The sequence below is a fragment of the Eptesicus fuscus genome, chromosome 3 (genome assembly GCF_027574615.1).
Source record: "Eptesicus fuscus isolate TK198812 chromosome 3, DD_ASM_mEF_20220401, whole genome shotgun sequence".
Classification (NCBI taxonomy): domain Eukaryota; kingdom Metazoa; phylum Chordata; class Mammalia; order Chiroptera; family Vespertilionidae; genus Eptesicus; species Eptesicus fuscus.
Window position 1 is genome coordinate 28130260 of NC_072475.1, and position 14624 is coordinate 28144883.

At 36.4% G+C, this 14624-nt stretch overlaps 1 long non-coding RNA gene across 1 annotated transcript in view; it reads right to left on the reverse strand.

Moving 5' to 3' along the window:
• Nucleotides 1–213: 213 nt before the first annotated feature.
• Nucleotides 214–14624, reverse strand: part of LOC114231770 (uncharacterized) — an 84108-nt gene continuing 69697 nt past the window's right edge. Inside the window, exon 4 of the long non-coding RNA XR_003617760.2 lies at nucleotides 214–333. This is a non-coding gene — a long non-coding RNA (uncharacterized LOC114231770). The remainder of the gene's footprint in view (nucleotides 334–14624) is intronic.

A 14624-nucleotide genomic window follows, 5' to 3' on the forward strand; every position in this document is an offset into this window, starting at 1 on the left:
TAAAGATAACTACCATCAAAACATACCTTCTGTGTCTTTGCAGGAGATCTCTCATTAGCATGTTTGCAAAGATATTTTATTGGCTCATTTATCTGTCTTTGCCAAGGCATCTCCCAATAAAGGCAGGGGAATGGGTAACCAATTGGCTACTAAACCTTTTCTATTCCATAGAGGATGAGATCATACAAACATTATCTTTGTTTCAGTTTTTTTATTTGGTCATCTCCTCAAGAGCAGCTGTGAGCTTCTGGGTTGGATTTCTGTTGAGTACACAACAGTGCAGTTCAGCCAGAGAAGCCTTGGATGAGTGACTCCTTCATCTGCATTCAGAACCTGGGATATCAGTAAAAACAATCATTAGTTCTTTATGTTTCTTCATTAGGTAGACACACTGAAAATCAGTAAAACCAATTAGCACACTAAGTTGATTCATACTTTTAACTGTTTTTAATTGCCTCTAACTTCATCAATGGATGATAAATTCTTACATTGTTTTCTCAACAGAATTAAAATCTGAAGGGAAGTCATACCTTCTCCCCAAATGTGTATTTACCTTACCTTGCTATCTTGAATAAAACAATCAATTAATTAGTCATGTAATTCAGAAGTGTGATTTAATGGTTGAGCAGATCTGTGATTCAAATGACTGTAAACTCCAAAGCATTTTAAAAATATTGAAAAAATAACAAGTTAATTTTTTAAAAAAATTAATAGAAATTAGTTTTGTAGCTGGCTGGACTCATATATTTACAATGAATAAAATGGCAACCAAAGTTTATACTTTTATATTTGATATTTCTAGCCCTTTGAAGATGAGAACCTACAAACAGTCTACCAATCATATCATTCAGATTACTCTAAACAGTATTCTATTTTGTAATATAGTCTTTTGTGAAACCAAAGAATCTGGTCTTTAAGAATATTGTGGTTTTTTTCCCCCCCCATATTATCTTGTAACAAATTATCATGGAAGATTTTACTTTTTCATTGCAACCACTGATTAGAATGTAAAGACTAAACATTGATTGAAATATCGATATATAGTTTGGCCTCCATGCAGTTAGAATTACTATGAAAATCACTCCCATTTTAAGTATGTATTTTGGAATTCGAAGGACCATTTCTGTAATTATACAGAGATAATTAAAAAAGAAAGCTGAAAGCTCAAGCTTATTATGCCAATTATCTATCCTCTTTTCCTTCTTCTTCCTACTCTCCTTTAAGAAATTACAAATTCTTTATAACAATTCATACACATGGAATCCCCCCTGAGATTTTAACTACTGATACAGTGAAAGAAGCTTAGCTAACTTTGGGTAGACTCAAAGCTGTAATCCAAAGAAAGAAATACATCCCAGGATTTTTAAAATTCATAAGGGATATTCTCATTAGAACACGAGTAACATAATATGAAGTATTTAATAATTTAGACTACTTGTTTTCAAATAATTTATTTTATTTCATTTGCATGTAACACCTTCATATTAAAAACCTCTATAAGTAAATAGATGAAATTACATGAATCCACATGAATCAACGTAATGTTATGATGCTTATAAAATATGATATAATTATAACTTTTATCATGACACATTAGACAAAAAAAGATAAGATTGAGAATGTAATTTTTCAAAAGACTCTGAGCAACAACAAAACTGGACCATAAATCAATGCATAAAAAATTATATATTTGGGACAAGAACATATCAGGTTATTTACATCTTTTTCATATGGTTGAAATTATAAGTTTAATTTTCTAGATGAGAAAATGTCTTGCAAAAGAAAAGGAGTTTTATTAAGACACAACATAAAGTGACAGCTAATAGCCTGATTTAATAAAAATAAAGAAAGGAAAAGAAGAAAATACTTTCTCGCACAAAACTCAAAGTAACAAAAATAGCATGATTAAAAGAGGGGAAAATAAACACTGCATTCATTTATAACCTATAGTGCAATAATTGAATCAATAACACTGATTTATCAAGAAATGGCTCATGTATTTTCTGTATAATGTGTTCAAAAGGAGATATTTTGAATATATGTATTAAACCCTGATTGGTGACTTATAAACTTACTTGATAAAAATATTGCTTTACAATTAACATAGTCATTGAGTGCATGGGGAGAAAATGCACACACACAAACATATATAGATAATAATTTATTAACATATATGTCTGATATAAAGTATGGATCAAGTAATATTTTTTTAAATATGGACATCCAGTTTGTTCAGCACTAGTGATTCTAAGTAACTTTTTTCATTGAAATTCCTTTCCAACTTTGACAAAAATAAATTGGCCATATATGTGTGGATAAATTTCTGGACTCCTTTATTCTGTTTCATTTACATATATATCTTAGCCAATTATGTATGTAATTTAGTCAATACCACACTACATTAATATTAAGTGCTGAAATAAGGTAGTAAATTTCATAAACATTTTTTTTCACAAAGTAATTTTGGCCATACTCATGTTGTAATTATTCTCATGTAAATTTTAGATTCAGCATATCGATTTCTATAAAAATCCAGCTGGGTAGGATTTTGATTGAGATAATATTAAATTCATATATAAATTTGGAGAAAACTGAGTAAGAGATAAATACAATTTATTACTTACATTAAAGACAGCAGTCAGAGCAAAATTTCAAGTATGTTTCATGAGACCCAAAACCCCAAAAGATGGTTCCATGAAGGCACATGCAGTGTGCTGCATTATAGGAGAGAAACTCTGAAATTAGGAAACTCTCCTATCCTCCACTCTGGAGAGAGGGAAACCATTTTTTTTTTTTTTCCTGAAACTTAAGCATATTTAGTCCAAGGAACTGAAGCAGAAAGCTTTAAGTTTACAGCACTGAAATCTTGCCAGAGACAGAGATATTCTTAAGCATGACTATGGAATATCCTATATAATAAAATCTAATATGTTAAGTGTCCGGTTGTCTGTTTGTCCATTCAACCAATCAAAGTGTAATATGCTAATGATATGCTAAGGCTGCTCAACCACTAAATATGACATGCACTGACCACCAGGGGGCAGACGATCCGACTGGTAGGTTAGCTTGCTGCTGGGGTCTAGCCAATTGGGACTGAGTGAGATGGGCTGGACACGCCCTGGAGCCCTCCCTCAGTTTCTCCCTGGTTGGCCAACCTCCTGCATCTGTCCCCAACCCCGATCCTGCACCAGTGGGGTCCCTCAGCCTGGCCTGTTCCCTCTTACAATCCAGGACCCCTTAGGGAGTGTCAGAGAGCTGGTTTCAGTTCCTCAGCCTGGCCTGTTCTCTCTCACAATCCAGGACCCCTTAGGGGGTGAAAGGTTAGTTTGACCCAACTAGGTAGAGGAAACTGTGGCAATATTGAGTGTGAAAGTTTTTTAGGAACAATGTTCTAATAAATCATATTAGAAATAAGAAATTTATTTATTTGAAGTAATGTACATGCACATATCCACATTTGTGTATGCACATATATACTGTGTGCTATTGTTAAACATTGTACTGCAAATGTTATATTATCAATGAATAAATAAACAACTATAATAAAGATACAGCATTTTATCTATGAGTAGAAATGAAAGTTGGTGAAATGAAAGTTGGATAAAAATAATTCTACAATATTTATTGAAAGCCTTTGAATCTTTAAAATCATAGCCTATAAATTCCATTTCAGTAACCTGGATAGATAAAGTAAATTAAAATCATAAGTCAATGCATTGAAAGATGATCACTTTAGCATTATAATACTACTAAATGATATTCAATTTTCAATTTCAATCAGGACATAAACATTAAATTCCTATGAAATTCTAAATATAGATTAGTAATGTCACATTTTATAGAGAACATTTCCAGAAATTGGTTCCAGGTCTTTTGGACTCTTTATCCAAGTCACAAATTTATAAAGACATCAGAGTAGAGACAAGGAGAAGAGGATGCATGTAGACTTTTCTTCAAAGAGACTTGGAGGGCTCTAAGAAGGCCATGCCCCTATCTTCTCTTCCCCTCAGAGTCCCAAGGATGAAAAAGATGAACAAATTCTATCTCCTTCCTCAAGCATAGTAAGATTTTTCTTATGGGGTCTCTCAGAGAGATGGGAATGTCCCTGAATTGAAAGAATAGATAGGTGATTGCCTGCCTTTCCCCCAAATTTACATACATGGCAGAAGTGGTTGTGCCATGAGAGGATGGTACTTTCTTTTTTTTTTTTTTAAATATATATATTTATATTTATTTCAGAGAGGAAGGGAGAGAGAGAGATAGAAACATCAATGGTGAGAGAGGATCATTGATTGGCTGCCTTCTGCACGCCCCCTACGGGGATGGAGCTGGCAACCCAGACATGTGCCCTGACCCGGAATCGAACTGTGACCTCCTGGTTCATAGGTTAATGCTTAACCACTGAGCCATGCTAGCCGGGCAAAATGATGGTGCTTTCAAGGGTAATTGGGACAAGGGTTATTCATGAATTATCTCTGAACTGGAAGTGAGCTAAGGAACAAAGAAGGTGTCTTGAAGATGTTAAGCATACTGCCCAAGAAAGTGACTGCCAGAAGACAAGAAAATTCCTACAATCGAAGCTTAGATGAAGTAGAAAAAGACAGGAGCCAAGGCAGGATTCTGAAAAACTTCTTGAGCTGAAGCAAAAGTAAATTAGCCATTTATATGAATCATAACTAAAGGCTGACAGCTGGCAACTCATAAGCACTTCTAAAACTTCATGGTTTTTCACTCTCTTGAGACTCAGTAAGCCTGAAGCTACAAAATCAGACCAGAAGAGTTTCATTTCAGTACCTCTACCTACCAAACAACCCTCCACTTTCATCTGGCATACTTAAAGCTAGCCAGTAGGGACATAATTGGTAAAAAGAGGAGAAGACAATCAGCATGAGGGAAAGGCAGAATAAATTTTACATTTGAACATCAACTAACTTTGGACTTGACCCTTTTAATTATAAAACTGAGGCAGAGATTGTAACATTAAGAAATCAGAAGAGTGCTATTACCTGAGAGATCTAGATAAATCATAAGACCCTTCTTAAATTTCTAACAATAGACCTAGGAATATGTACTTTTACCAAAAAGTTAACATTTATCATTTAAAACATATACTCATATATGAATTATTTAAATGATCCTATACTATGACATTTATCACACTACTGTCACAATTATGACTCATCCTTTTAAATTTACACTTTAGTTTTACATGTGTGTGTGTGAATATGTGTGTGTGTAACATTTGTCTTGGAATTGGGAAACCATGACAGTAAGTCATGACTGTCATTTAGGCATAATTTTATTATTTCCAAAGTAGATTAAACTATATAACTTTTCTAACCAAAATGTTATATAATTTCTACTTATGAATAAACTTTTCAAATATAACAGCAATTTATTGTATTCCTTGTCTTATGACTTTAAACCAGATAATTTCTCTTTAATCCATTCAATGTTCTTAAAACTTTAAAGTCCCATTATTTCATCTCATGTCAAAAACTGGTTATTATTTTTATTCAATTCTTTAGAATTCTATCATCCCATAAGAAGAAAGAAGGTAGGGGGCTAAAATTAATGTGTATAAACTACTTGTCAGTTGTCATTTTAAAATATAAATGCACACTAAAGAGATAAAAATTTTAATAGAAAGCGTCACTTAAAGTGTATGTTATCAAAAAATTTTGAAGGAGCAAAGTACCCTGAAAGATTAGATTATTTCAACTCAGGCTAAGACCCATGGCAGATGAAAATGCTCCTTAATTCACTCCTTACAACTTTATCTAATAAATAGAAAAATAATTCAAGGGGATTATTTGTTTTCTGTGAATAATGCAAAATGACATTCAAGGCATGGGGAGGCAGAAATGAGAGAGTTTTGCATAATTTTTTCTATATATAATCTAATTAGAACTACAGTAATTACAACCCAATCCCAGAAATGATGTGCTCAAACCAATTTTTACAGGTAAGATTTAATATAGTGCCAAAAATAAAGTTATTTTACTTCTAGATCTATCTATCAAAATGTGTTGATATATTAATATAACAAAAACATTAAATTTTTTTAATCATTAGATTTCAATAGGAAAACTGGGCTAATAAAAATGTTTATGTTTAGACTTTTTCCTCTCATATTAAGGACATTTATCAAATGATGGGTGTGCATTTTTCCCCTGGAAAAAAATAACAGTTTTGTTTTACTATTTTAAATTAAAGGGCTTCTGTGACTGTGAAGTCACTGGGCTTGATGGGTCATAATGAAGTAGGTCAAAATGATTTCTGGCCCTAACCGGTTTGGCTCAGTGGATAGAGTGTCAGCCTGCGGACTGAAAGGTCCCAGGTTTGATTCTGGTCAAGGGCATGTACCTTGGTTGTGGGCACATCCCCAGTAGGGAGTGTGCAAGAGGCATCTGATCGATGTTTCTAACTCTCTATCCCTCTCCCTTCCTCTCTGTTAAAAAATCAATAAAATATATTTTAAAAATGATTTCTGTAGCCCTAGCTGGTTTGGTTCAGTGGATAGAGAGGTGGCCTGGAGACTGAAGGGTCTCAGGTTTGATTCAGGTAAAGGGCACAGGCTCGATCCCCAGTAGGGGGCAAGCAGGAAGCAACTGATCAATGATTCTCTCTCATCATTGATGTTTCTATCTCTCCCTCTCCATTCCTCTTTGAAATCAATAAAAAAAATACATATTTTAAAAAAATGATTTCTGTAACAATGGACTACTGACAATTTTTTAAAAAAAATTTAAACCCTTCACATATGCCATTTAAACATTTTGTGGCCTCCATTGTCTCCAGGGATACATTTCTTTCAACTGTTTCTTTGTCATTTTTAAAAAATATGTTTTTATTGATTTTTAAAGAGAGAGGAAGGGAGAGAGATAGATAGAACATCAATGAGAGAGAAACATCTTTGATCAGCTGCCTCCTGCATGTCCCTCCCCCCCACCCCACTCTAGAAATTGAGCCTACCACCCAGGCATGTTCCCTGACCCGGAATCGAACCATGACCTCTTGGTTCCTTGGTTGCCGCTCAACCATTGCGCAACACTAGCCACTGGCTGGGCTTTTTTGGTTCATTTTTAAACTGTCCATCTAGTGAATATTCATTTCACTTACTGTACTTTTCATCCTTATAACTTCCCATTATTTTTTTGTTTCCATTTTTCTTTTCCCTCATTGAGACCATACGTTTCTTTAATTATTTTCACATATTTATAATACGTGAATATAATTTTTAAATATTATTTTATAATTGCTGATTTGAAGTCTCAATTAAATTCACAATAGCAACATCTCAGAATCTGTTTCTAGAAACTGCTTCTTCCACCCAATATGGATCATATTTTCTTTGCTTCTTTGATAATGCTTGGCTAAAGGCTGGACATTGTTGACAATACTTTGTGCCAACTTTGAATTCTCTTGTATTTTTGTAAAAAAATGTTGGGAGTTTGTTCTAGTAGACAATTAACTTGCCTGCACTCCCAAATGAAAACACTATTTCACCTGTAACGTGATATCTATTCTCAGTTCTTTCAGAGTCTAGCTGCTGCTTGTTTTAGCCTGCCTCCCAAAGGTCTTCTCTCTGTCTACACAGATAATTTGGGCAAAGTTATATTCAAAATTTGGGCCTCGCCCATCTGTGATTGTCTTACTGCTGGGGTTTCTCATCTAAACTTGCAGCTTCTCTGCCATCTGTGTGCTCTGTCCTCTGAGAACTCAGGGCAATTATGCTTCAGCTTTCTGTTGCTGAAGCTGCTCGTAGGTTCACAAACAAAAGAGCAAACTTGTGAAGCTTATACGGCGCAGTGATTTCTCTTATGGGTACGATTGCTCTTGCTCTCTGGCTTCTGTCTGTCTTGTCTGTTTGTTTTTTGTGCGTAAGTATAATCCTGGGGTCTCTCTGGGGCATTTATGTGTTAGATATCAGTGAAGCATTTCAGAGGTGTATATACAAATTTTTAGTCTCCTCCTTTCAGTTGTTCTATTGTATTCTTGCATCTAGGGCTTTTTGTCTCAATTCCATGCTATTATTTTAAATTAAATTTATTGGGTTGACAACAGTTAATAAGATTATATAGGAGTCATGTGTACATTTTTGTGATACGTGATCTATATATTGTGTTGTGTTTCCATTGAACAATGTCAAACCATCTTCCTTCACCATATATTTGGTCCCATTTACCCAGCTATTCTTAACATTTCTGCACTCTCTTCTCTGCCACAGTGAGCATGTAAGGCTGTGGGTAATGCTGGTGTAACTGTGGTATTGGGATTTACAACTGGTGTGTCAGGCAAGACACTACCAGCTGTAAGTTCTGCCCTTCCTTTTCCAATTTTTCAGAGGTTAACTATCTCTAAGAGTCTATCTGCTCTTGTATCTTTCCAGTGAGTTAAAATAGTTCTACTTTCTTATATTTAGTCCAAAGTCATATTTTTATTTCCGATGGAGTGTTCTCATCCTATTTCTTCATATACCTTTTAAACAACTAGAATGGTTAAAGTTTAAGTGCCTGGATATACCATTATTTTCAAGGAGGAAGAACAATGGGAATTCTCATAAAATGGTAGTAGAAGTGTAAAGTGGTACAACCATTTTGAAAAACTGTTTGATTCTTTCTTATAAAGTTAAATTAATATCTACCTTAAAACCCAGAAATTCATTGACTAAATACTTGCTAAATAGAAATAAAAACATATCTTTATCCACACAAAAATAAACTTGTACATGAAGGTTTATTATGGCATCAAACTAGAAGAGTCAAAATATTTATTAGCATAATAATGTATAAGCAATTAACGCTATATCCATATATTAGAATACTACTAACAACAAAAAAATAAACTACTAATATAAACAACTACATTCATGGATTTCAAAGCACTATATTAAGAGAAAAAATACAGTCTAATGGTAACTGAGGTTCATTTGGGGGATAATAAATGACCTAAATTTGCACTATTTGAACAACCTTGTGAATAGGCTAAAAATATCTAATTGTTCATTTAAAGTGCATGATCTGCGCTAATTTTATCCCAATAAAGCGATCTATATAATAAAAATTCAGTGGTCATAACATAACCAGGAGGTGCATTGATGGGTCCCATGGCGCCAGCAGGACTTGATGCTGCGTCCTGCGGCATGCCGGGTCTGGGTCTTACATGATTTTGCTCGCTGGGCCCCTAGTCATAAATAATATGGCCCACATTATTCTATTAGTATGTTCTATCTATTGAGCATACTTATATTTATATGTAATATTCTATACCTTGGTTTTATCTTACTGTATTTTAAGATCTGAATATTTCACTGAACATAAAATACCCCTCAATTATAAAATCAGTCTTGTTGACTAATGTTCACTGGCTTCAGGTTGGATGAGTTGGCCATGTTGCACTTATTTATCTCATCCTCAAACACGTTTCCCTCAGTTAGTTCTCATAGTAAATTTGAGAGAGTTACCATACAAACTGCTATGTTCAGAACTAACATACAGTAAATATATGATAATTATCTATGCTCTTTTTATTGCTTTTTAAAATGTATTTTTAATGATTTCAGAGAGGAAGGGAGAGAGAGAGATGGAAACATTAATGATGAGAGAGAATCATCGATCGGCTGCCTCCTGCAAACCCTTCACTGGGGATCAAGCCTGCAATCTGGGCATGTGTCCTTGGCCGGAATCAAACCCTGGACCCTTCAGTGTGCAGGCTCTATCCACTGAACCAAACTGGCTAGGGCTTTATTGTTGATGTTAAAGCAAAGCATGTAGCCACTCCACAATCTAAGAATGGGGAAATAGAACCTATTTCTTGATGCCAATATATAAAGGCTCACCTCACATTGCAAGATTGTGGACACAGAGAGGAAAGAATCAGAGACTTTTTTGTTATAAATCCTTTGCACTTGTGTGGCTTATAAATATATAATCACTTGTAGAAATTACTTAATGATAATTCCTCTTGTCCCTCTTCCCAAAACCTTGGAAAGAATAGTTTCAAATTTCTGAAATTTGAAATATAAAATTGACATAGAGGAGATGAGCACATGCCCATTAACTGTCTCCTTAAGGAAATAAAATGACTTGTAGATGAGAAGAAAGCTTGATATGCACTAACTGTATAGTATACACATAATTAAATTTTAAAAAGTGTCTTCAATGTGAGGGGGAAAAAAAGGTGTAAATGAATGAGTCTGAATTAATAGTTCATTCTGCAAAGTGGTAACCCTGGCCCATTCATTTGAATTTGTCTATTGCTTCTAAGAGGCATATACATTAGCTTTTTAATGCCATAGTTTATACTTTTTGGCAAATGTTTGTCTTGCTCTGGCATTAGAACTCAGAAGTTACTGCCAGATGGCCAAGAAAACATGGTACAGCATTGCACACAGCATGGGTCCAGGTGATTTTCCAGCCAATCTCTGCTTTCCCAGTTGCTGCAGTGTTATTCTGTTCAGGTGTTCGAGTTTACTCTCTGGGAACTCATCGATTTCCCTAGCGGTTTTTAAACAACCATGGTGTAATAATGGCTGAAAATCAACAATTAACATGCTATTTCTCACCTCAGTACATTTTCACATGCTGTTTCCTTTGCTTGAGATACCTTACTTTCTCCTTTTATATCTGAGTAATTCTTATTTGTACTTTGAAAATTGGCTTAAGCATCATTCCCATTGGGAGAAAGTTCTAGAAAAAATATATTAACGTAATTCCAGTTACATCTGATACTCTCAATTCTGTATGCCCTTACCTCCCTAAGTTTACTTGAATTAGAGTGACTGTAATTGTTGGTTTAACTTATGTCTTCTGTACTATAATGTAAACTTCTTGAGGGAAAAAAAAGACAATTGTGACAACGACGGTTCCTGGAATATATTTATTTAACAGAAACATGGGTCCCTAAAGTGTGTCATTAATGACCACAGAATTATGACATCTTCTGGAGGGGCCAGAAAAGGAGCTTGGAAATCAGAGCAAACACTACTCCTCATTAAGCCTTGAGATCTCCATCAACAATATTAATCTCTAAATTATCTGCTACTGAAAAAGGCCTGATATTCAGTGGAGTTTGTTTAGAATAATGTTACTACTCTGTCATTTGTTAAGGTTATAAAATAAATAAGTAAATTTTGACTAAATAAAAACTGAAAGTTTTGACTCAGCTATGTGGGTAAAGACAATTCACCATTTAATATAAAATTTCCACTCAACTAAATGCACTATATCATGCCACTAACATGGATTTTCTAAATAAGCAGGTAGTGTGATAAAGTTATAAAGCACCCAAGAATATTTTAGACTTTGCTTTGAATGTTGTGGCACTTTATAGGCTCAATATTTAGGTTGAAACTGGTTTATTTTAGGTTACTTTTCCAGTTTACCCAAGCAGTCGTTTTATCTATACATATAAAGAGGTTATATGATAATTGTCCATTACAGTGTCCCAGTAACGACCAATTTGCATATTGACAGACTAGCAGGCTGTGTGCACAGCAGGGGGCGGGCGGCCAGAGCCAAGTTCCTGGGGATCTGAGGAGAATGCCTGACTGGAGCCCGGACTGCAAAGAAGGAAGAGGAAGTGGCCACGGGGAGCTCTTCCAATCCCCCTGCACAGACACCCTACCCCAGCCCCCGCACCCCCAGGGGGGACAGGGAGGCTGACCAGATGGGGAGAAGACCTAGCCTCGGGGGTAGCTGCAGTCCTCACCTCTGACTCCCGATCTCTTCCCCTGCCACAACTGCCACCCCCGCCAGGGGCACCCACAACAATAGCATGCAGGTGACCACCCGTCAGCGCCCCTGAGGCACCCAGGACCTGCGGCCCTCCGCTGCCGAGCCCCCTCCACTGGGGCTGGCCATGCCTCTCCTCCCTACAACTCCAGACCAGGGTAGAGGCAGGCCTGAGCGGCCCCCCCAGGGTCAGACCCTCCCCCCCCTCCACAACAGCAGCACTGTCTCCGCAGCAGAAGTGCACTGAACCTCACTGGGGGTGCGGCTAAACCTGCCCTCCTAGCCCGCCTGGCTCAGCTCTGGCCCGGTCCCCACCCCACTCCAGGAGATTGGAGCCCCACCTTAAGCAGATACAGCTGCGAAACAGCCCCATACAATTTTAAGAATGGCGCCAAGCGGGAAGGTTTGACAGTTACTCCCCCTTCGCCCTCACCACATCCCTAGTGCCCCCCTAATGCCCTGCCCCCCACCAGAGCCTCCAGGGATGACCACCACTACAGGGCTGCTGGCCAGAGCCCGCCCCTCCGAGGCCTGCAGAACCCTCTGCAAAGCTTCCATAGCTACAGTCCCAGGAAACAATCATGCCCTCCTCCCCCAATCAGCACCTGCTACCTTGGAAGGTACCTGTGAGCTTAAAAATAACAATCCCTTCCTGTTTAGACATCACTTACTTGATGAAACATTTCTAGGTTTATTAGCTCAGAACTCCTCATGACAACCCAGTGAGGTAGGTGGAGAAGAGATTACAATTCCCATGGTATATGCGCATGTATTCAGAAATGAAGCTCAGAGAGGAAAAGTGTCAAGCCCAGTGGTTCCCAAGGTGCAGCACACGCCCCACAGGGGGGACAATTTGATTTTAAGTGGGGGCAATTCAAGAATGAGTTAACAGTGAATTTTTTGCATTTCTTATGGTTCTAGGGGGCCTCATCTATAGCGTATCCTACATAATAAAAGGCTAATATGCAAATGACCGAATGATGGAATGACCAGTCACTATGATGCGCGCTGACCATCAGGAGGAAGACACTCAACACAGGAGCTGCCCCCTGGTGGTCAGTGTGCTCCCACAGGGGGAGCGATGCTCAGCCAGAAGCTGGGCTCACAGCTGGCAAGCACAGCGGCAGTGGTGGGAGCCTCTCCCACCTCCGTGGCAAGGCGAAGGATGACCGACTGACAGCTTAGGCCCACTAAGCCATCAGTCAGACATCCCTCCAGGGCTCCCGGACTGCCAGAGGGCTCAGGCCAGGCTGAGGGACACTCACTGCCAAGTGCACAAATTTCGTGCACCGGGACTCTCGTTTTTACATAAAATACTTTATATTAAAAACTATATGTGGTTATATACTTAGTTCTGTATACAATTATACAGTTTTCTTTTGTGTAAACAAATGTATATGTACGTTGTATTTGTGTGTAAGCAAATAAAGACAAAGGTGGTAAAAAAGTGTACATGATTACATTTTTAAATGTTCTAATGCATTTAGATTGGTATGGAAATATGAATTAACTTCGTAAAAAAAGTTAGCTATCTAAAGCCATGTTTGGTTTTAGATGATAGTGTTGAACTTTTAGCCTTTCTATTCTGTGCACACATAATTTCTGTTTATAAAAATGCCAATATACCTGTGGAAGATCTAATGCTAAATCTCTAAATGCTTTCTTCCTTAAAATGTATTATAGTTATTGTTAATATGAAAAATTAATATCCTTTATTCTCCCTGTTTCTCTCTAATGCTCTGTCTCTGTTTCTCTCAATTTCCAAAACAGAAGCTTATGTGAGTCACTGTTACTCCTGTCCAATGGGGGATCATGAATTAAAATAGAAGAAAGCATACCTGCCAAAGTGAAAATTTTATTTTAATAGCTTTCCTGAGGTATAGCTGACATTAAATAAAATCTATTCACTTAAAGTGTACAGTTAGATAAGTTTTGACATATATACCCATGAAACCGTAACAAATACTAAGGTAGTGAACTCTTTCAACACTTCTAAATATCTCATATCTCCTTGTGCCTAGTTGAATTTTCTATTTATATAAACGGAATTGTATAGCAGGCACTCTATATTCTGGGGATTATTTCACTCAGCATACTACTTTTGAGATCCAACTATATTGTGGTATGCATTCATAGATCATTACCTTTTTATTGCACTGAATGTTACAAGTTCTTCATTTATCTTTTGCTAGACTTTTGTATTTTTTTGAGTAGGTGCTGTTACAAATAATGTCGCTAATAACTTTTTTTGGCAAATAGATTTCTCTTTTACTGAGTAAATAACTAGGAAAGGAAACACCAGATCATGTGTTAATGTATATTCAACTATTTAAGGAACCATTATGTTAATTGCAGAAATATATGAGTGTTCCAGTTTCTCTACATCATCATAAACAGTAAACTTAGGTTTTTTATTTTTAATTTTTACTTTTTAATTTTTTTTTCAATTACAGTTTACATTTAATATTATATTAGTTTCAGGTGTACAGTGTAGTGGCTAGACATTTATATAACTTACAAAGTTATCACCCCATTAAGTCTAGTACCCATCTGATACCATACATAGTTATTAAAATATTATTGACTATATTACCTATTCTGTACTTTATATCCCCTGATTATTTTGTAACTGCCAATTTATATTTATTAATCTCCTCACCTTTCTTACTTAGCCCTCCCAGCCCCCTCTCATCTGGCAACCATCAGTTGTTCTCTGTGTCTATGAGTTTGTTTCTATTTTGTTTGTTTATTTTGCTTTTTAAATTTCACATATAGGTGAAATCATATGGTATTTCCCTTTCCCTGTTTGATTTATTTCACTTAGCATACTACCCTCTAGGTCAGTGGTTCTCAACTTTTCTAATGCTGTGACCCTTTAATACAGTTCCT